This window comes from Leptonychotes weddellii, chromosome 6 (assembly GCF_054177405.1).
Source record: "Leptonychotes weddellii isolate Sample4059 chromosome 6, ASM5417740v2, whole genome shotgun sequence".
In the NCBI taxonomy this organism is placed as follows: Eukaryota; Metazoa; Chordata; class Mammalia; order Carnivora; family Phocidae; genus Leptonychotes; species Leptonychotes weddellii.
Genome location: NC_138374.1, coordinates 68,515,617 through 68,537,045, shown reverse-complemented (window position 1 = coordinate 68,537,045; position 21,429 = coordinate 68,515,617). Strand labels below are relative to the sequence as shown.

At 36.6% G+C, this 21,429-nt stretch overlaps 1 pseudogene; it reads right to left on the bottom strand.

Moving 5' to 3' along the window:
• Positions 1-290: 290 nt before the first annotated feature.
• LOC115940789 (heterogeneous nuclear ribonucleoprotein A1 pseudogene) lies at positions 291-21,218 on the bottom strand (annotated as a pseudogene).
• Positions 21,219-21,429: the final 211 nt, after the last annotated feature.

Sequence of the window (21,429 nt, the reverse complement as noted above, 5' to 3'; positions counted from 1 at the left end):
AGTCTGCTTGAGATTCTCTCTCTCCCTCCTGCTCATGCTATCTCTCTCTCTCTAAAATAAATAAATAAATTTTAAAAGAAAAAAACAGCTTAAAATAATCAATATGAGAATAGCCATATCTTGGGGTGGAAGAATTTTCTGTCCTTCAGTTCCATGGTTACAGATTTTCAGGAAATCCTGTACAGAGTGTTGTCCTTCCTGACATTTCATACAGCATATTAAAATATTAAAATCTCTGATACAACATTTATTTATTTAGACACAATTTATGTAGCATCATGGTCAGACTATTACATTTAGCAATCAGTAGCATGGGTGCAAAAAAAAAAAAAATCTGCATTAAAATCCTTTGTTGGAATCCTTTAAACTTTCCACAGAACAAAAACTAAAATAACCTTTTATACAATTAGTCACAAATACACTCCTTGAGTTTTTTGCCCATACACATGAGTATTGTCTAAGATATGTCTTCTTTGTAGCAGCTAGGCCCTGCCACCACTGTGCTTGGCTGAGTTCACAAATCTGTTGTAACCTGTAGCTTTCTTGTCATTTCTCTGGCTCTTCTCTCCTGCTAAGCTCTGTTTCCTGGCAATAATTAAAACCTTCTGCTGTTGTCCTAGCTACTGCTGCTGCTGGAACCACCATAGCTGCCTTGGTTTCATGGTTTGGCGAGGTATAGCACTCCACCACCATAGAGGCCAAAGCTTCTGCCTTCAAAATTCCCTCCTTTAATGGGTCCAAAATTTGAAGATTGACTGTTGTAACTGCCAAAATCATTATAGCTCCCATCATTTCTAAAACTGCTTCCTTCATTACCAAATCTGTTATAGCCATCCCCACGGCCACCATATCCACTGCCACCTTGACTGCCACCAAAGCCACCTCGCCCACTGAAGTCTCCTCCACAAAGTTGTCATTCCCACCAAAACCACCTCCAAGACCACCACCAAAATTTCCAGAAGCACTTCCACCTCTTTGGTTGGATGAAGCACTAGCCATCTCTTGCTTAGATAGGGCTTTTCTTATTTCCCAGTTGTGTCCATTCACAGTCTGATATTTTTGAATGACAATCTTGTGTACAGAGTCCTGGTCATCAAATATTACAAAAGCAGATCCTCTTTTCTTGCCACTGCCTCAGTCCGTCATGATCTCAATCACTTCAGTTTTCCTATACTGTTAAAAATAATGTTCTTCAGTGTCTTTTTTAATGCCACCAACAAAAATCCTTTTCTCAGTTAAGTGGGCACCAAGTCTTTGAGAATCTTCTCTTGAGACAACCCTGTTTGGTTCCACAACTCTTCCATTCACCTTGTGTGGTCTTGCATTCATGGCTGTATCCACCTCCCCCACGGTGGCAAACCTGACAAACCCAAACCTCTGAGGCATTGGTTTTTGGATCTCTCATTACCACAAAGTTCATAAATGTTCCCCATGGCTCATAATGGCTCCTTAGACTGTTATCAGTTTCTTCAAAGCTCAAACCTCTGATGAAGAACTTCTGCAGCTATTCAGGCTCTTTAGGAGACTCTAACTTAGATATGACAGTGGTGGGCAGGGAGACTTTAGGGATGCTTACACGGTGGTGTCCACAGTCAGAAAGCTCTGATAAAATTTTAAGTTAAGCAATTGTTTGAACTTTGCTTTTGTTGGAATTTCTCAAAGGTGGTTTATTGAAGTTTTTATGTCTTTTTTTTTAAGATTTTATTTATTTGAGAGAGAGTGAGAGAGAGAGAGAGCACAAGTGGGGGAGAGGGGTAAAGAGAGAGAGAGGGAGAAGCGGGCTCCCACTGAGCAGGGAGCCTCACATAGGACTGGATCCCACAACTCTGAGATCATGACCTGAGCTGAAGGCAGACGCTTAACCGACTGAGCCACCCAGGTGCCCCTTTAATTCTTTTTTAGATGGCATATTTTTGAAGGGTGGGAGGAAAATAGCAGGAAATGTTTAATATCCATAATAGTAAAAGAAATTATATCACTGATAAAGAACATGATGAAATATCATAGTCAATACAGTCTAGAAGAAAATACGCTTAGATTATAAGAAGCTATTAAGAGAGTATAAACTGATAGTTTTTATGTTTTCACTACTCATAAGGGTATTATATAGAGCTTACTTAGTTATCTATATCCATATTTCCTAGAATAGTAGGACCTATAATTGGAAATATACTTCCATTTTTTTAAGCATCTACTACTTCTCTGAAATAAAATGGACAGAAGAAATGGATTATTTTTCCTTCACTTGTTCAAATACTTGTCATTCAAGGGGCGCCTGGGTGGCTCACTCGGTTAAGCGTATGTCTCTTGGTTTCAGCTTGGGTCATGATCTCAGGTCATGATCTCAGGGTCCTGGGATTGAGCCTGGCATTGGGCTCTGTGATGAGTGTGGACCCTGCTTGGCATTCTTTCTATCTCCCTCTGCCCTATTCCCTCCACCCCCCTGCTTTCTCTCTCAAATAAATAAACAAATCTTTAAAAATACTTGCCATTCAATTAAATTACAAACTTCTATATTTGGAATTACAAAATCTGTTTCCATTTAGGGAGTTTATTCTAAGTGTTATATCATTAATGGCTGCTTCCTGTCTTTACTTTGTCAACCTGGAGAGAAAGAGGAAAATGAGTGTTTATTTGGGGTTAAAGCATTGCACTTTGGGGAGCACAGATTCAGGTGGTTACCCAAATAGTGTTCCTGCTTCTAAGGTGAAGGCAAAGGTTTTTTTATGAGGAAGAGGAAGGGGGTTAATTACATAACTTGAAAAAAAGAAAAATAAAAGTTTTTCTCTGGGTGTTAACAAGTTAACTTGGTTAGACATCAATTGACAACTGATTTTATCTTCAGAAACCCCACATCTATCAATCTTGTGACCAAAATGTTCATTCTCCTACTGATTCCTCAGGTAATTGCTTAAAACAATTGCCATTTTGCCCACTCCAAAGGTTTGCGCCCAGATCAAACAAAGGTGGGTAAGGCAGTTTCTCTGAAATGGCTTTCTCCAACTCTATTTTAAAATGGCTTCAGTCAGGACAGTTTTTTACAACTTAAAGTTCAAACAGATTAAACTGTAGATGAAGTTAGAAATGCTGCAGTCGTTAAGCGTCTGCCTTCAGCTCAGGTCATGATCCCAGGGTCCTGGGATCGAGTCCCACATCAGGCTCCCTGCTCGGCAGGAAGCCTGCTTCTCCCTCTCCCGCTCCCCCTGCTTGTGTTCCTGCTCTTGCTATCTCTCTCTCTGTCAAATAAATAAATAAAATCTTAAAAAAAAAAAAAAGAAATGCTGCAGTCTTTAAAAGAGGTGGTTGGAAGCAAATTAATTGAGTCCTAAGTAAATAGGTGGGCTGTAGAAATTGTACCTTATAAAAAGTTAGTTACCTGTGAGATATTAAGCTAAAATATCCTCTTTTATAAATAAGGTGTTTGACAATCATATATACTCATTACTGATAGGCTTATGAGAGAGAAATAAGTAATATATGCTCATAATGAAGTATTAACATAGCCCACTTAATGTTAACCCCAAAGTGCTGATGCTTTATTCTGAATTTATTCTGATTCTTATTCTGTTAAGTTGATTTGGAATAAGGCAAACTATAATAATAAAAATTAGGCAAATCAGACAAAACCTATATTAAAATTCTGGCATTTTCATTCACTATATACAGATTTTTCCATAGAAACTCTATCATTTTTATAAAAACTTCCTAAGTTAGAAAGAGAAAAAAATACTACAAACTTTACCTTCAGGAGAGGTACATAATGGGCATAAATATGTACATTCAGTGTTTAATGTGTGCACAACTGCTCTGTTACGGGAATTGAAGAGTAAATAAGGGAAATTAAGAAACAAATATTGATTGAGCAGCTATTACTTTTTAGGTCAACGCATTTCATTTTGGGGATGCAAAAAGTCCCATTTGAAACATATCAAAGAGGTTTGGTTGCAGAAACAGTGTCTGACCATATTACAAACTCAATCCATTATTGCCAACAGATGAAATATAAAAACGGGAACACAGCACATTATATGGTATTCTAACAACATGAACATGCAAAGAGTAATTATTAAGGAATTTAGGATTGTGAGTTATGAATGTGGGTTGAGTAACAAGAGAAAACCTAAAATCAAAGTGGGGCTTAACTTGGATTTCAAAGGTGCGAGTATTGTTTTTTATGTGGGAAGTATGGAAAACATTGGAAAACAGGGACAGATATGACAGAAGCTTTCAGAGATATGAGTGAACGTGGCATGTTGGAATAAGGGATAAGAGAGATGGCAAAGATGCCTGCTGGTTTGATGGGAGAGAAAGATACCAAGATGGAAAAACAGACTGTAAATATATATTACAAAAGCTCTTCTAGAGGAAGTTAGATGAGAAGCAGGGAAAATCTAATAGGATATGAATTTTAGACATTGTACATTTTTATTAGGGAATAAGGTCCATTTCATTCATTAAGAGATTTTCTGTAGGCTAGATTGGGGTTTGGTGGAGCACTAGACAATGGATCGATCTGAGAAGCTATTCTGGAAATTCAGGCTTGATGTGATGGGGGGCTGGGGTAAGAAAGTGTTATTGTGTGAAAGCTGGATGGACATGAGGAAGGGACAGATGTGAGAACACTTCCAAGAGAAATTCTACAGGACTTAGAAATTACTGGCATTAATAAAATAGCAAATTTATTGAAAGTAAGAGCAGGATTAGATAATGAAGTTCATTTCTCCTTATGTTATCTGAAGAAAAATTTTACCTAGCATAGCAATGACAATAGACTACTAAAGTACCAAAGATTGAGGTGCCTGGGTGGCTCAGTCGGTTAAGCATCTGCCTTCAGCTTAGGTCATGATCCCAGGGTCCTGGGATTGAGCCCCCCCATCGGGCTCCCTGCTCAGTGGGGAATCTGCTTCTCCCTCTGCCACTACCCCTGCTCATGTGCTCTCTCTCTCTCAAATAGATAAATAAAATCTTTAAAAAAATAAAGTACCAAAGATTATGTCTGAATGCTATTAAAAGCATGTGAACGTTCTTCAACAAAAAATTCTATTTTGCAAAGCAACAATAAGTACCTATGAATATATATGACAAATTTATGTAAACCTTTATGATGAAAACTGGAAAACTTTAATGAAAGATGTTAAACAAGATTGAAATTGACTAGAGAGATATAAAATGCTCATTAGGTGTCATAACATTGTCAATTTTTCTGAAAACATTAGATCTATTTTATATATTTCCAACAAGAATGCCAATAATATTTATTTTCAATTTGAAAAGCTGATTCTAAAATGTATATGTAAGAATGAGTAGGGGGAACATTTGTACGTGGTGTGCGTATATATGCAAATATATATATTTGTAGCAACTAAGGGTATGTTCTTTTGGTTAAATGATAGGAAAAGTGAAAAATGAAACAGGGACATCTGGGTGTCTCAGTCAGTTAAGTGTCCAACTCTTGATTTCAGGTCATGATCTCAGGGTCATGAGATTGAGCCCAGCATCGGGCTCCACGCTGAGCATGGAGTCTGCTTGAGATTCTCTTTCTCCTTCTCCTACTACCCCTCCCCCACCTCTCTCTCCAAAAAGAAAAAAAAAATGGAACAGAGAAAAGAACCCAAGATCAGATCCATGCATGTATATGAATGAACTGGTATTTCGGATTAATAGTGATTGGGCAGAGTGTTCAAGAATAGGACTTTGAGGGGATGTCTGGGTAGCTCAGTCAGTTAGGTGGCTGCCTTCGACTCAGGTCATGATCCTGGGTCCTGGAATCGAGCCCCGCATTGGGCTCCCTGCTCAGCAGGAAGCCTGCTTCTGCCTCTCCTACTCCCCCTGCTTGTGTTCCCTCTCTTGCTGTGTCTCTCTCTGTCAGATGAATAAATAAAATCTTAAAAAAAAAAAAAAGAATAGGACTTTGAAAGAATTAATGGGATCTTTATTTCATATAATACACAAAAATAAATTCCAGATCGGTTAAAGACAAATGTGAAAGACAAAATTTAAAAATTTTAGCAGAAAATTAATCTTGGGCTAGTGAGGGATTCTCTAAACCAAATAAAGAGGCATAAAAAAATTAAGAGAAGCTTTGAAAAATTAATAACATTCAAACTAAAACTTGTTTTCACTCAACCAAAAAACTATTAGAGCTAACCAATGAATTCAGTAAAGTTGCAGGATACAAAATTAATATACAGAAATCAGATGCATTTCTATCACTAATAATGAACTAGCAGAAAGAGAAATGAAATAAACAACCCCTTTTACAATTGCATCAAAAAGAATAAGATACCGAGGAATAAAGTTGAGTAAGGAGGTGAAGGACCTGTATCCTGTAACCATAGAAAGAAATTGAAGATGATACAGAAAATGGAAAGATACTGTGCTCAAAATGTACCTTGAACATGGTAGTATAATTCACAGCCAAATAATTATTTTATTTTAACTTTACTATCCTGTGGAGAGATCATACCATGTATTTTGAAAATGAGCCTCCAAAGATTTTTTTAAAATTAAAAAAGTAGTACTTAATGATGGTAAATGAAAACATTTAGTTTTCTTTCCTTCTTTCTTTCCTTCTTTCCTTCCTTCCTTCCTTTCTTTCTTTCTTTCTCTCTCTCTTTCTTTCTTTCTTTCTTCTTTCTTTTTCTTGATAAAAACTTCCTAAGTTAGAAAGAGAAAAAAATACTACAAACTTTACCTTCAGGAGAGGTACATAATGGGCATAAATATGTATTTATTTATGAAAGAAATTCTTTCTTTCTCTCTCTTTCTTTCTTTCTTTCTTTCTTTCTTTCTTTCTTTCTTTCTTTCTTTCTCTCTCTCTCTCTTTCTCTTTCTTTCTTTCTTTCTTTCTTTCTTTCTTTCTTTCTTTCTTTCTTTCTTTCTTTCTTCACTCAGCCAATCCTATAGAATGAAAATGGGTTGTATGTTTTCCCTAGGCTTTCCAACCTGGAGATTGATGAGGAGCAGTGAGGTTATTTGCTGTACTGTATTTACTAATATTAGCAGATGGTGGGCACTTGTATGTGCATTTGATTATGCAAAAATGCCATACAAATGACTTGTTTTGGTAATAAATTCCAATTATTTATTATTTTTTCAACTTTTGCAGTAGATACACAAAATTTGATATAACCCTAGAAATATTTTGGTTTACATTCCATTTATTTAAGGTGAAACCAAGCAACAAAAGAAAGTGTTCACCAGGTGCGCCTGGGTGGCTCAGTCATTAAGCATCTGCCTTAGGCTCAGGATCGAGCCCCGCATCAGGCTCCCGACTCCGCGGGAAGCCTGCTTCTCCCTCTCCCACTCCCCCTGCTTCTGTTCCCTCTCTCGCTGTGTCTCTCTCTGTCAAATAAATAAATAAAATCTTTTAAAAAAAAAGTGTTCACCAAATATTTGTATTACTAGACAAACCTGGGGAATTGACAATTGCTCAATAATCTTAATGGACTACCTTTCTAATAATGACTTCATTTTTCTTGATTTTGATAGCTAGTTTCTACATTACTAAAGTTTTATCTCAGGATATAATGACCATTTTACAGGTGAGGAGGTAGAATTGTATGGAGGTTTAACTAATGTGCCCCATATGTACATAGTTAATTATCGTTTGAGCTACTATTCAAAGCCAGATCTGTAAGCTTCAGAGTTTGCGCACTTATCCAATATATTATGTAACAGTCAATCAATAAATCTTTGTTTAGTTTAAGTGAATTTGCTACCTGAGAATCAAAGTACCACATTAAAGGCTGAGAGGATTAAAGGAGTGAATTCAGAATTTGAGGGAATGGCAGAATGATTATAATGAAACTTGAATCTCTTAGAAAATGCTGGACCATGTTATCTGTGTTTGTGGAATTGGTGTGTGTGTGTCTTTGTATTTGGTGGTGCCTGATATTCATAGACTTTTTCAATAAATATTATAAAAGGCAATGATGAAAATTCTAAGTGGCAAGGCAAAAAGAATTTGGTGCTCCATAATTACAAAAGGTGAAGAAACCAAATTACTTTGAAATGAAAATACCCACATTCTTTAAATCTGTTCACACAGTTCCCAAACAGATTAATAATTTGCTTGATTTCTTTCTTTTACGCTAAAGCTACTGATGAATTGATTGAAAGTTGTGTAAATTACAGCAGGTGTTTCTTGTTTTTGTTTGGGCATAATACTCGTAAGGAGGTAGTGAAAAGAAGTATGAAATGAGAGTAATCTGAGAATAGCAGGTGGAGCTCTTCCTCTCCTAGCTAAGGGCTCTATTTTCACAAAGTCATTATAGTTGCATGAACCACACACTGAGAAAACAAAAATCTGGGAATAAGCTAATATTAAAGTATGTATCTTAAAACACCAAAGTTGATGAAAACAATATACTTATTTCTCTTATTTCCTTTACTTGAAATTTTCTTTCTGTTTTGGGCTTTTCATTTTCAAATTCCAAGTTCATCTTCATCTTTCTGTGATCATCATATTTTTCCATGCCAAGAAATGTATCCTTACCTTACCCCAAAGCATACAAACCACTCTCACACGCAAATGCATATGTAGACACACACACACACACACACACACTCATGCAGACAAACACGCAGAGGTGCACATATATACACATAGAAACATACACGTAAGCACAAGTCATACGCACACACACATGCTCACCAAGATTAGGAAAATCACTTTGATAAAAAATATATTTTATAATTTTTTAAAAGACTATTTATTTATGTGACAGAAAGAGAGGCAGTAAGAGAGGGAACACAAGTAGGGGGAGTGGGAGAGGGAGAAGCAGACTTCCCGCTGAGCAGGGAGCCCAATGGCGGGGCTCGGTCCCAGGACCCTGGGATCATGACCTGAGCAGAAGGCAGATGCTTAATGACTGAGTCACCCAGATGCCCCTATTTTATAATTTTTTAACAGCTTTATATTTCAAAAGTATCAACTATTCTGGCAAATGACAAAAGGAGGATTTTATTTTTTTATTTTTATTTTTTAAAGATCTTATTTATTTATTTGAGAGAGAGAATAAGAGAGAGAGAGAGAGAGAGCACATGAGAGGGGGGAGGGTCAGAGGGAGAAGCAGACTCCCTGCTGAGCAGGGAGCCCGATGTGGGACTCCATCCTGGGACTCCAGGATCATGACCTGAGCCCAAGGCAGTCGCTTAACCAACTGAGCCACCCAGGCGCCCCAAAAGGAGGATTTTAGAATAAAAATTTTCTTTTTAAAATGAAAATTTGACACATATACAGTAAAACAAATGAAATCCGAATGTAGGCTTTATGAATTATTATAAGGGAGACATTTGTCTAAACTCATCAAGGTCAAGAAATAGAATATTTCCAGAACCCCCAAAACCTTGATTCTATCTTCTCTTTATAAGTAACAACACTCTTGAAATTTCTCTTTTTTTTTAGATTGTATTTATTTATTTGACAGAGAGAGACACAGCGAGAGAGGGAACACAAGCAGGGGAGTGGGAGAGGGAGAAGCAGGCTTCCCGCAGGGCAGGGAGCCCGATGCAGGGCTTGATCCCAGGACCCCAGGATCATGACCCGAGCCAAAGGCAGATGCTTAATGACTGAGCCACCCAGGCGCCCCTCTTGAAATTTCTTTATAGTTTTGTCTCCTGTGAATATCTGGCTAATAATGATAGTTTAATCTGTTTCTGATGTTTTGTGAGTATACTCATAGAGTATGTATCTCCTTATGTATGTCTCCTTATCCTTAGTTTTAGGTTGGTATGATTCATCTGTGTGTTACATTGTTTCATTTTCATTAGTAATATAGTAATCTATAACAAACTATATTTATTCAACTTCTGGTTTTGAGCAATTGGATTTTCCCTCAATTTTATTGAGAAATAATTGACATATATCACTGTATAAGTTTAAGGCATACAGTGTGATGGTTTAATTTACATATATTGTGAGGTGATTACCACATTAAGTTCAGCCAACATTCATCATCTCAAATGCTTACAATTTAAAAAAAAGAAGAAAAGAAAAAAGGAAAAAAAATTTCTCCTTGTAATGGGAACTCTTAGGATTTACTCTCTTCATGACTTTTCTGTATATCACACAGTTAAAGCAATTGGATTGTTTTTTATTTTAACCTCAAACTAGAGCTGTGAACATTTTTGAATCTGTCACTTCGGTTTCCTGTGCACGAATTCTTTTGGGTAAATAATAAGAAAGGTATTACTCAGTCATAGGCAGGGTCACCATATAAGTTATTATAGACACTGGGACACTTGGAGAGTTAAAGGTGTTCTAAAACAAACAACACTGTATAATTTTAAGGTGTTTTTTATATTTATTGAATGACAAATAGGTTATAATACATTGGTTGGCTAATTAAATAGTACTGTCCTAAAACAGTTTTTAGAAATCAAACTGGTTCTGAAAAATAAGCATAATATCTGTGTACTATGAATATAAAATTGAAAAAAAGTTTATGCTTATTATTTAAGCATTTAAGTCAATAAGCAGAATAATCTTAGATTTAGATAAAATAACTTTTATTAACCAGTTCATTAATCGGTCATTATTTGTATGTTGAATGCATTTTTTTAATGTAGTCTTAATATTTTCAAATTTCTTCCACAATTGCCATGTGTCCCTTTAAATTTTATTTAGTGGGTTAATAAATCTAAATTTCCCACTCTTCTCTGTAATTGAGAAAGATATTCTATCTGAAAGGGCTAACATAAATCTAAACTCAGAAAAAAATTTGCTCACTGGAGAATATTTTTATTGAAAATTTTCATTATTTTACACTATTTTCACAGATACTATCTTTTAGGCTCTACTAAGAATCTTTTTCTTTTTCCAAATAGTTTCATTAGGAGAAAACCCTCTCAAATTGTTTATGTTGCAAAATTATAGATCTTTTTAATTTCATTCCATTCTATTAAAAAAAAAAAACAGTTATCCTAAAAAAAAATAAAAACTCCATGAAAAATTTCCTCCTGCAAGACAAGATTCTATAGAAAGGGATTATATAATTTATATAATTTAAAAATGAAATTTTATGAACAGGTTGATGCTCTTTATTTAATTTATTCAGTTTGTCTCTTGATCTTGTAATGTATTTTTTTTGTGTAAATCTTCCTTGGTTTATGATGGGGTTATGTCCCGATAAACCCATAAGTTGAAAATATCGTTAAGTCGAAAATGCATTTAATACACTTAACTTACTAAATATCACACCTTAACCTAGCCTACCTTAAACATGTTTAGAACACTTACGTTAGTCTACAGTCGGGCAAATTATTGAACACAAAGCTGATACACAGGATTAAATACCGTACTGCAAGTGAAAAACAGAATGGTTGTATGGGTACAGAAAGGTTAGGTGTATCCATTGTTTGCCCTCGTGATGGCGCTGCTCCCGGGAGCTGCCACCATTCAGCATCCTGAGACAGTATCGTGCTGCATGTCACTCACCTCAGAAAAGATCAAAATTCAAAATTTGAAGAATGTCTTCTACGGAATGCATGTCACTTTCACACCATTGTAGAGTCAAAATATCCTAAGTCCAACTATCCTAAGTTGGGGATGATCTGTATACTTTATTTTCAATAACTAATTCAGTGAAAGCTTCAAAGATTTTTGATACTAAATTTATTAAATAATTTGCATATTTGTACTGGTGTTAGAAAAACAAAGGTTCTCTAACTTCAGAGGACCCATTTACAAAAAAAAAAAAAGTTCTGTACAATTGTAGTACACTTAGGTCGATTTACCAAATAATTCTTCAAAGACTCATTTTTTTTCTTTTTCTTTTATTTATTTATGTTTTTAGAGAGGGAGGGAGACAGAGTGAGGGGAGGGACAGAGGGTGAAGAAGAGAGAGAATCTTAAGCAATTTCCACACTCAGTGGATGCGGGGCTTGATCTCACAACCCTGAGATCATGACCTGAGCCAAAATCAAGAGTCAGAACACTTAATCGACTGAGCCAACATTTCTAAAGAAGACTCTTTTGAAAAGACTCAGACATTTCTAAAATCCAAAGTGTGGTGCATACTAAGGTGCTGAAGGATTTTTGTTTGTTTTCAACATCAACTTTATTATGAAAACTTCATAGTTTATTTACTCAAATCATGTATATTGTAAAACTTGACAACTACAGCTTCTGTCTAGGTCATTGAAATATTACAATTTGTTTAGATGCAGTTATGAATTTTTGTATGCACCACAGATCCAAATTCATTTCTGTAAGATTTGTTAATTTTGTGAGAACTTTGTGTTCACCATGGTGTTATGGTCCATAAAAATTTGTATTTCTATTATCACCATAAACCAAGCAATTTTATCTTTAGTATTAAACTTTTTAATAAATTCACAAAAGCATTTATTATAAAATTGTATGCTTTACCTTTGTCAGAATGAATTTCTAAACACTTTATTTTGACTCTTTAATTTCAATGAAAAAATTTTATTGGAATTAACTGATTTCTGCTTAAAGCATCTGATGAAACTACTGGAGTCACCACATTAACAGGTATCAATTCATTTTATAATTATTTACAGTAACTCATTGATATGAGAAAAAATTATTTAAGAGATTAGCCATCTGATCTAAATGAAAAGTCATGTTTCACAGGCTTACATGTTTCATGTATAAATGCATGTTCTGGAGTGTCTGGGTGGCTCAGTTTGTTAAGCAACCAACTTGATTTCAGCTCAGGTCGTGATCTCAGGGTGGTGAGATCGAGCCCAAGGCTGGGCTTCATGCTGGGTGAGGAGCCTGCTTAAGATTCTCTCTCTCCCCCTCTGCAATCCCCTGCCCCCCACCCATATACGTGTGCTCTCTCAAAAAAAAAAAAATGTATCTTCTTCACTTTTGTTTGTTAAATCACCATTTTTGGGGTAGTTGTGTTAAATTTACTAACTTCTAAAGTGGATGCTGAGTATCCTTCCACAGAATTGTGTCTTATTTATTTTTTTAAAAATATTGATAACAATATCACTCTAACATGTAAGAAAATCATAAATATCGTAAACATTTTGCAAAATGTTTGTGCATTTCAGTTTTCTAATAAATGAAAATCCCATAATTCATTTTTTCAGTTTATATTACTTGCATTTTATATGTAACTTTTGACTTTTGAACCATTTATTCTGAAATGGGTTATTACAAAATAAAAAGAATATTATCAAACATCAGAATAAATAAAATAGCTATAGATGTACAGCTTATGATAAATACCTAAAGAACTGTAGCAAAAGTATTCAGATTATTATTTAGAAATTCCTGGGGCACTGGGTGACTCAGTCAGTTAAGCATCCAATTCTTGATTTCGGCTCAGGTCATGATCTCAGGGTCATGAGATTGAGCCCCATGTCGGGCTTGGTGCTCAGCAAGGAGTCTGCTTGAGATTCTCTCTCCCTCCCTCTGCCCCTCACCCTGCTTGCATGCATACTCTCTCTCTCTCTCTAAAATAAATACGTCTTAAAAAAAAAAAAAGAAGTTTTATGGCAGATGGCTCAGCCTTTTTTAAAAAAACATATATTTCACATCTCTTTTAACTATAATTTCTTACATTTCCACTGACCCCCTAATTGGTGGCCTGGAAGCTTTCACATCTTGCAGACTGCATGCTGGTATAGGAATAGCTGGCTGGTAAGCCAAGTGGCTGCCCAGGGCCACAATGGTACCCTAACCATTAATACTAAATGGAACAGGATGCTGGAACAACAGGTAAATTAGGACTATTTGGGGGAAACTATGATTACATGCATCATCAGGTCAGTAGATAATGCCAGATTATTATTCCAAAGTGTATGTGTAAGTGTTTCCATTGTTTTGTGTTCTCTCTGATGGAGTAGAATGGGGCTTGTCTCTTTTGGTGTTTTGTTTTTTAAGTTCATTAAATGGTATATATTTTATTTTTATTCTCCATCTCATCCCTCAAGAGTTTCATCCTCTTTAATAAAGAAAAACACACATTTTAAAAATTCAAATTCATCAATATAGAATACAAAGCATTAAGACATACCAATGAGCACAATGCTTAAAAATGGGGAAAATGATTAATAATACCACTTATTGAAAAAGTGTATAACAGTTTCTTTGGAGGATAATTTTACAGTATATGCTCAGGTTAAAAATATGTATATCTTTTATACAAAGACTACGGTTCTTTCTGTGCCTCCCAGAGAAATATTTATCCATTAACAACAACACTGGCAAACATTTTGATTAAAACTACAATATGATGATTTAGTACAAACATTAAATGCAATATTTAAAATAGACTATGTGAGCTATATATTATTGTGCAATGAAAATGTATCCAATGTAAATGTTTCCATGAAAAAAAGCAAGTAGCTGTATATATGGATGGGCAGATTTACCACAAAGCTAAGGAAGCATAAGATGCAGAGCACTTCACTTGCATGGGGCCTGTCCAATTCTTGGATCTGCCCCCAAAAATATGTACTTTATAATATCACATGTGTAAAAAAAAAAAGTTTTCATAAAACAAAGATGTATTTTTATATGTTCATGTATAGATACATTTTCTAACAAACAGATTAAGAATTCCAAATATACTCTAAATGCACAAAAATATTTATTTTTGGAGTTAGGAATTAACATTCAGAGTCTGAGTAGAGGCAGGAGAAGTTTGAAGATTTAACATTCTATACATCATAAGATTTCTGTAGAATGAGCATATATTATTGTGTGAGTAATGTAATCGAAATAAAACTTATTTTTAGATATCCAAAATGAGGAAAAAAATACTTGATAGAATGTCATTTTCTTGTCCAGAATAGAAAAGAGATATACAGTCAATAGAAAAAATTATGAAAAATAAAATTGAAATGTAGAGAATAGTTTGTCAGCCTGCAGCACATTTTCTGAAGAAAGCTACAGAGGATAAAAACAGAGGGAATAGTTGGAAACAATATTCTAAAGGATGAAGTCTGAGAATATTTATAATAAGTTTGTAGGAGAGTTTTCAGCTTGGGACTAACTTACAGGATTATGGTAGAATGATTTTTAGTCCCCTATGAAACCTCCCTTTGTCATGCTGGACAGTACCTCTCCTTCCCTACCTCTTGACGCTGCCTTTGGTCATGTGTCTGGCTTCAGCCAATCACATGTGAGCAGCAGTGAGCGTGTTCTGTTCAGGCCCAGCCTGAAGCTGCGTGCTCCATCTTGCCAAGTCCCATTAGGTTAGCTGATTGCAAGACTAGCTGTAGCTGCATGATTATCAATGAGTGATGTTTTAAAACCACTGAGTCGTTTTTATACAATGGTAACTGAGTAATACAAGTGTCCTGAAAGATAGATAAAATAAACCCACACATAGATATAATGCAGTGAAATTTTACAATATCAAGGATAAAAAAAGAAAATTCTTAAAAGCTACCAGAAAAAAGGATTATCTTCAGACCCACAGCAATTATAGTGTTAGTAGACTTGACATTAAAAAGCAACAGAATTAGGGCGCCTGGTGGCTCAGTTGGTTAAGCGACTGCCTTCGGCTCAGGTCATGATCCAGGAGTCCCGGGATCGAGTCCCGCATCGGGCTCCCTGCTTGGCGGGGAGCCTGCTTCTCCCTCTGACCCTCCCCCCTCTCATGTGCTCTCTCTCATTCTCTCTCTCTCAAATAAATAAATAAAATCTTAAAAAAAAAAAAGGAACAGAATTATATCTTTAATCTAGAAATGTATACCAGGTAAAATACCATTTAATAATGCAGGTAGAGCAAAAGAGACCAACATGTCCAAACACCTTCACATTAAAACTACAGCTACTGCTAAAATAAAGGCATCATGTGTGAGATAATAATTGTACATTTTAAGCATCATATAAAAGAAAATCTAACAATTTCAATCCTGATAGGAAAAGAACTTTATAACAGCTGGAAAAATTATTTGAGAAAAGGCAATGATCATGGCCTTAAGTGAATTAATATTTGCAAAGTTCTGGAAGAGTGTCTGGGCCATAATAAATACTGTATAAGTAAATTATTTTAAAAATAATCAACTTTGCAGACTTTTGAGAACATATTTTCTTACAGAAATTTATTGATTTTAATGTTAGTCTACTGGAGACTGATGACGTAAATACAAAAGGTTAAGCACAGAGTTGAACTGAAAAACACAATTAAAAAGCTTGTCCTAATAGCTACACACAGAACATTGTACCCAATAAATAAAAACTGTATATTCTTGGGGTGCTTGGGTGGCTTAGTCGGTTAAGTTTCTGCCTTCAGCTCAGGTCATGATCTCAGGGTCCTGGGATTGAGCCCCACCTCGGGCTCCCTGCTCAATGGGGAGTCTGCTTGCTTCTCCGTCTCCCTCTGCCCCTCCTCCTGCTCATGCTCTCTCTCTTTTTCTCTCTCTCAAATAAATAAAATTCTTAAAAAAATAGAAACTGTATATCCTTTTCAAGAAATACAAGACATTTAAAAAATTAATTATATTAAGAGTTACCAAGATATATGAAATATATATCTTTATCTGTCATCTAAGATAATATATATTATATATATTAAATAATGAATATACTCTCATATAATATAAGTATGTATAATATATATGAGAGCACATATATATACATATTAATGAAGTGTTCCATTCAAGAAGTTAGAAAACCAAAAATAAACCCTACACTAGAATGGAAATGAGAAAGGAAAGGACATAAATGAAAAACAAAACCAGGGGTTCCTGAGTGGCTCAGTCCATTAAGTGGCAGACTCCTGATTTTGGCTCAGGTCATGATCTCAAAGTCCTGGGATTGAGACCCGAGTCAGGCTCCATGCTCTGCGGGTAGTCTGCTTGAGATTCTCTCTCTCCCTCTCCCTTTGCCCCTTCCCTTCTCATGTTTTCTCTCTCAAATAAAATCTTTTAAAGAAAAAAATCTAAAATAATATAAACGATAACTAAAAATTCTTTTGTTTTTAAAGATTTATTTATTTATTTGAGAGAGAGAGAGGGAGAGTGAGCATGAGTGGGGGGAAGGGCAGAGAGAGAGAATCTCAAGCCAACTCCCAGCTGAGAGTGGGGCCTAATTCAGGGCTCGATCTCAGGACCCCGAGATCATGACCTGAGCCAAAACCAAGAGTCAGACGCTTAACCCGCTGAGCCACCCAGGCTCCCTGATAAATAAAAATTCTAATGAAGGAAGGGGGAAAACAGCACAACTAAACACACAAACACATGATAAAGTGTTCGTAACTCTAGATCGAATGTAGCTTTAAATTTTCCAAAACCTCACCCTTATTACTACACCGTTCAAAAAGATATTAGGGCTAGATCATTTTTTATAAATAATCCTCTTTCTAGTCCAGCAAACAGAAAAAGGAGGCTGGCAGTGTAGAACGGCTGTGTGGCTATCCATAGTACTAGGTTGAGCAAGAGGGGAAGACCAGGCCTACACCCAACTTGAGGGAATAAAAAGAGTTTGGGTTATTTATCTACTGGATACTTAAGGGAGCTGGTACAGTGAGGATACAGAGTATAACAATCACAATCATGCATTCATCCAGCTACCAACTATTTATTATCTACCAAAATATGTGACATGTTTCTAGACACTGGTCATACAGCAGTTAAGTAAGAGTTGGAGGCTCTACCCTTAAGAACCTTACATGGGCGTCTGGGTGGCTCAGATGGTTAAGCGTCTGCCTTCGGCTTGGGTCATGATCTCAGGGTCCTGGGATCGAGTCCCGCATCGGGCTCCCTGCTCCTTGGGAGCCTCCTTCTCCCTCTGCCTTTCTCTCTCGCTCTGTCTCTCATGAATTAAAAAAAAAAAAAAAAAAAAAAAGCTTACATTTTGGTGGGGGTACCAAACGAGTCTAAATGAGTCTAAATGAATTACTCTACATTAAAAAAAAAGAATATATATATGCATTATCTATTTATATTTGTTAAATATAAATATATATATGCATTAATCTATAATATATATGCATTTAATATATATGTGCATTAAATATAGTTAAATTATATATGCATTAATCTATAATGATATATAAAGAACAATATGTAAATACCTATATTAGAAGATTGAGAAGTAATAAATACTCTGAGTTTATTAGAGAACTAATACATTCTCTGAGGAATTGTAAAGTGGGGTAAAGGAATAAAGTGTAAGTAGTAGTCCTTTAAATCCCTTCTTAGGAGCCACTGAGCAGGAGGCAAGTGACAGGGTGGTGGGTGTATGGTCGCTGGTCTACCAGCACAGCCATGGGGAGATCCCTGAGCTCAACTGTGGCTGGCCTGTTGGAGGCCCCCATGAACCCCATTGCAGGGCCGATGGGAAGAGACAGGCCACAAACATAGCCAGAGCCTGATCCCTGAACATCTCTAAGTCATGATAAGGACCTAGAATTTTATTCTATGTGTGATGGGAAGCAAAGAGACAGATTTGCGAGGAAGAATGACATGATTTATCATGATGCTTTTTAGAGGATCGCTCTGGATGCTGTAAAGAGAATGAAATATAAGGGGTCAAGACTGGAGACCTGGTGACTCGTCCAGAGGCCAGGGCAGAAACCTGGGTCCATGGTAATCCCCATCCTTGTCTGTCCCTCCAGTTTGACCTCACAACCATCTATCCTCAACTCACTTGAGTAAATAGACATTATTTGAAGGCTATTGTTAAGATAGCCCTTTCCTCTTTCTTTCAAAAAGCTAAATATTCCTAGCACTTTTTATACTAATTTCATTCTCATTATTTAATCATTTGACTTGCCTTTGAAACCTCTCCAAATTACGCACATTTGTCTAAACCAGTGGGCTCTAAAAATAGAACCCAGAATGTCCCAAGTAAGATCAGAAAAATTAAGCACATGATACAAATTTTTCTATTGGAGTTAAATGTATTCTGATGATTCATCCAATTGTCTTTTTTTTTTTTAAATCAAAGGTTTTATTGCTGGTGATTTTATAACATCTATGAAGGAATTGGTCATTTGAGAAAGCTGTTGTCTTAGGCCAGGTTTCCTGAGTAGTGTGTGCAGGAGGTTTATTGTGGGGTATTCTGTGGGTGCTTTAACACCTGCAAGGCAGTAAAGGACATAGGACTGGGCTGATAGAGAAGCTGACCTATTATAAAATGAGAGCAAAGTTCCCAGCAATGTCAGAACTGCTCTAATTGGAGATCAGATGTGGTCCTCACACTCCATATCCACCAATCAATGGATGCTGGGTGTCCTTGGATGGAGTTATAAACTTGATCGAGGCAGCTTTCTTTGGCCTGAAGACCTTACCTACAGAGGGACTCACCAACTGGGGAATGAGCCTCTTGGTCCTGAGGAGGGGATCCAGATAGCCTAACAGCCAACACAGCTGTTCATTGACTCGTAGTTTCAAGCAGAGGTGATAAATAGTATTTAACCTTTTGGGTGTCTCCTTATTCCAGAGATGTTACTCTCTATCCAACTGTGAAAAACTGCCCTGCTTAACTATTCCTTACTGTCCTTCAAGGCTCCGCATCATTCTCATGTCTGTATATCCTTTCTTTCTAACCCCATCTCGTATAGTCTGTTGAATTTAGTACTTTCTACTTCTCTGAATTGTGCTGTGCTTCAGTTCTTTAATTACAACACAAGGGGACCAAAAGCCAGAAAATCAGTCAAAGGTCTTTCTGCACTAAAAGCAATGCATCAGTCAATATAAAGAGCGCCTATTCCATCACACTCATGTTTATCCTGCCCTGCTTCCTGAGGGTGGAAGACTTTAATTGTCCTCACCCTCCTAAGCTCTACAGTTGGTATTTTTTGTTACTTGATTGTGGTGGGGGTGATAAGGAAGGGGTCAGACAACAGAGGATTCTAGACAGCAGCTTCCTGTGAGCTCCTACTCAGAGTAGCCAGTGACCATTCCAGCAAGCGGCAAGAGTGTTCTAACCATTATTTCCATTGCTTTGAGCATAAATTGTTGATCCCTGAAGAAATGAAATGTCAACATTTTTTAGCTTATTTTGGACACTAAAGGCAAGGTTCTTCCTGATCTCTACAAGTGAAAAAACAAAGAAGCTGAATTCTTAAATGAGGGACTTCAGTAAAGGATAGTGTTGCTCTTCCATGAGTGTAAGTAGGAGTAGGCTGTTGTGAAATTTTCATAGCTTGCTCAGTATTAGTTTCATACACACATTCAAGAAGGATATTTCATTACATGTTCGTGTCCAGAGCGTCAGACTTGATTTTTGTATTTTCCTAAGCATCTGCCCCATCACATATCACCAGGAAATAATCTCTCTCTTCTTTGTGTTCATGTGACAGTTGTGATTGTAAGTCAATGTCCTATATCACTAAGAGGAGTAGGCTGGTCGGCAAAAGTCCTGAGTGTAATTCAGCTAGTTTAAGGAAGAGTAGGTCAAATGGTTTTTGGAAAAGGGAGGCATTACTCTTGTAGTTGGCTGGTGCTGGTTGGACAGTTTAGGTTTAGCAAGAAGGTGGAATAGGAAATGTAGCAGGGCTAAAGTCATTTGTAAAAATGGTGGGAAGAGAAAGCTCCAGGAGTCAAAGTAATGCTAGTTCCACAGTAGAAATTTTTAATCCTTCAGGTTCTCTTCTGGGCTGTCCTCTTGGTCAGCAGGGAAACTGTTGCTCTAATCTGACCTCTGAAATAGCTACCTCACTTCCATCCAATGCAATCTCAGACTAGCTGGGCATGACTGCTGTCAGAGCTTGTTGTGACTTCTGTCTTTGTAGGTTGGATTTTGGTCATGGATTGAGTGAGTAACGGTGCATAAGCATCTAAAAATCAGGAGAAAACACAGTGAATTGTGATAAAAAAAACAAGCAAGGACCGGACAAGTATCAGAATGCTTGGGACCATGCCTCTTAGAACAAATTCTGCCCCAGCTGGAATCAGCCAGGAAAATAGATCCCACCCTTTCTGGAATTTTTAGATAAGGCAAGTTTCATACCCATACCTCTGTGTTCATTCTCGAGATTTGCCCAGACAACCAGGGTTAGGAGAAGAAACTTTCAGAACTTCATTCTAGCAACCAAAAACGTTAATGCAAGAGAGAGGTGGGAAATGACAGTGGAAAGAAAATGGTGGAAAGACTAAATAGGCTGGCAGCCGGAGGCCTGGAGTGTGGGCGTCTCAGTCTAAAGATTTCCTTCGATGCTAGATTTGAAGTTCTTGGGAGAGCTACCTCCTTCAGATGAAGTCTGATTCTGGAGAATCCCAAGAGATTCTGTGTTAGATCTCCTGTCAATATGGATATTTAGGAGGTCAGGGTAGGACATCTCTTAAACTTAGAAACAAGGATCCAAACTTTTAAAAAAAGCAGTAAAAACTACTTAAAAAGGGGTGGCGAGGTGGCAAGCATATACACACACACACACACACACACATATATATGTATATGTGTGTATATATGTATATAATCACAGATATCTTAGTAGTGTATTTCAACCTTTAGGGCTTTGCAACCAACCAGATTTTGAAGGGATAAGG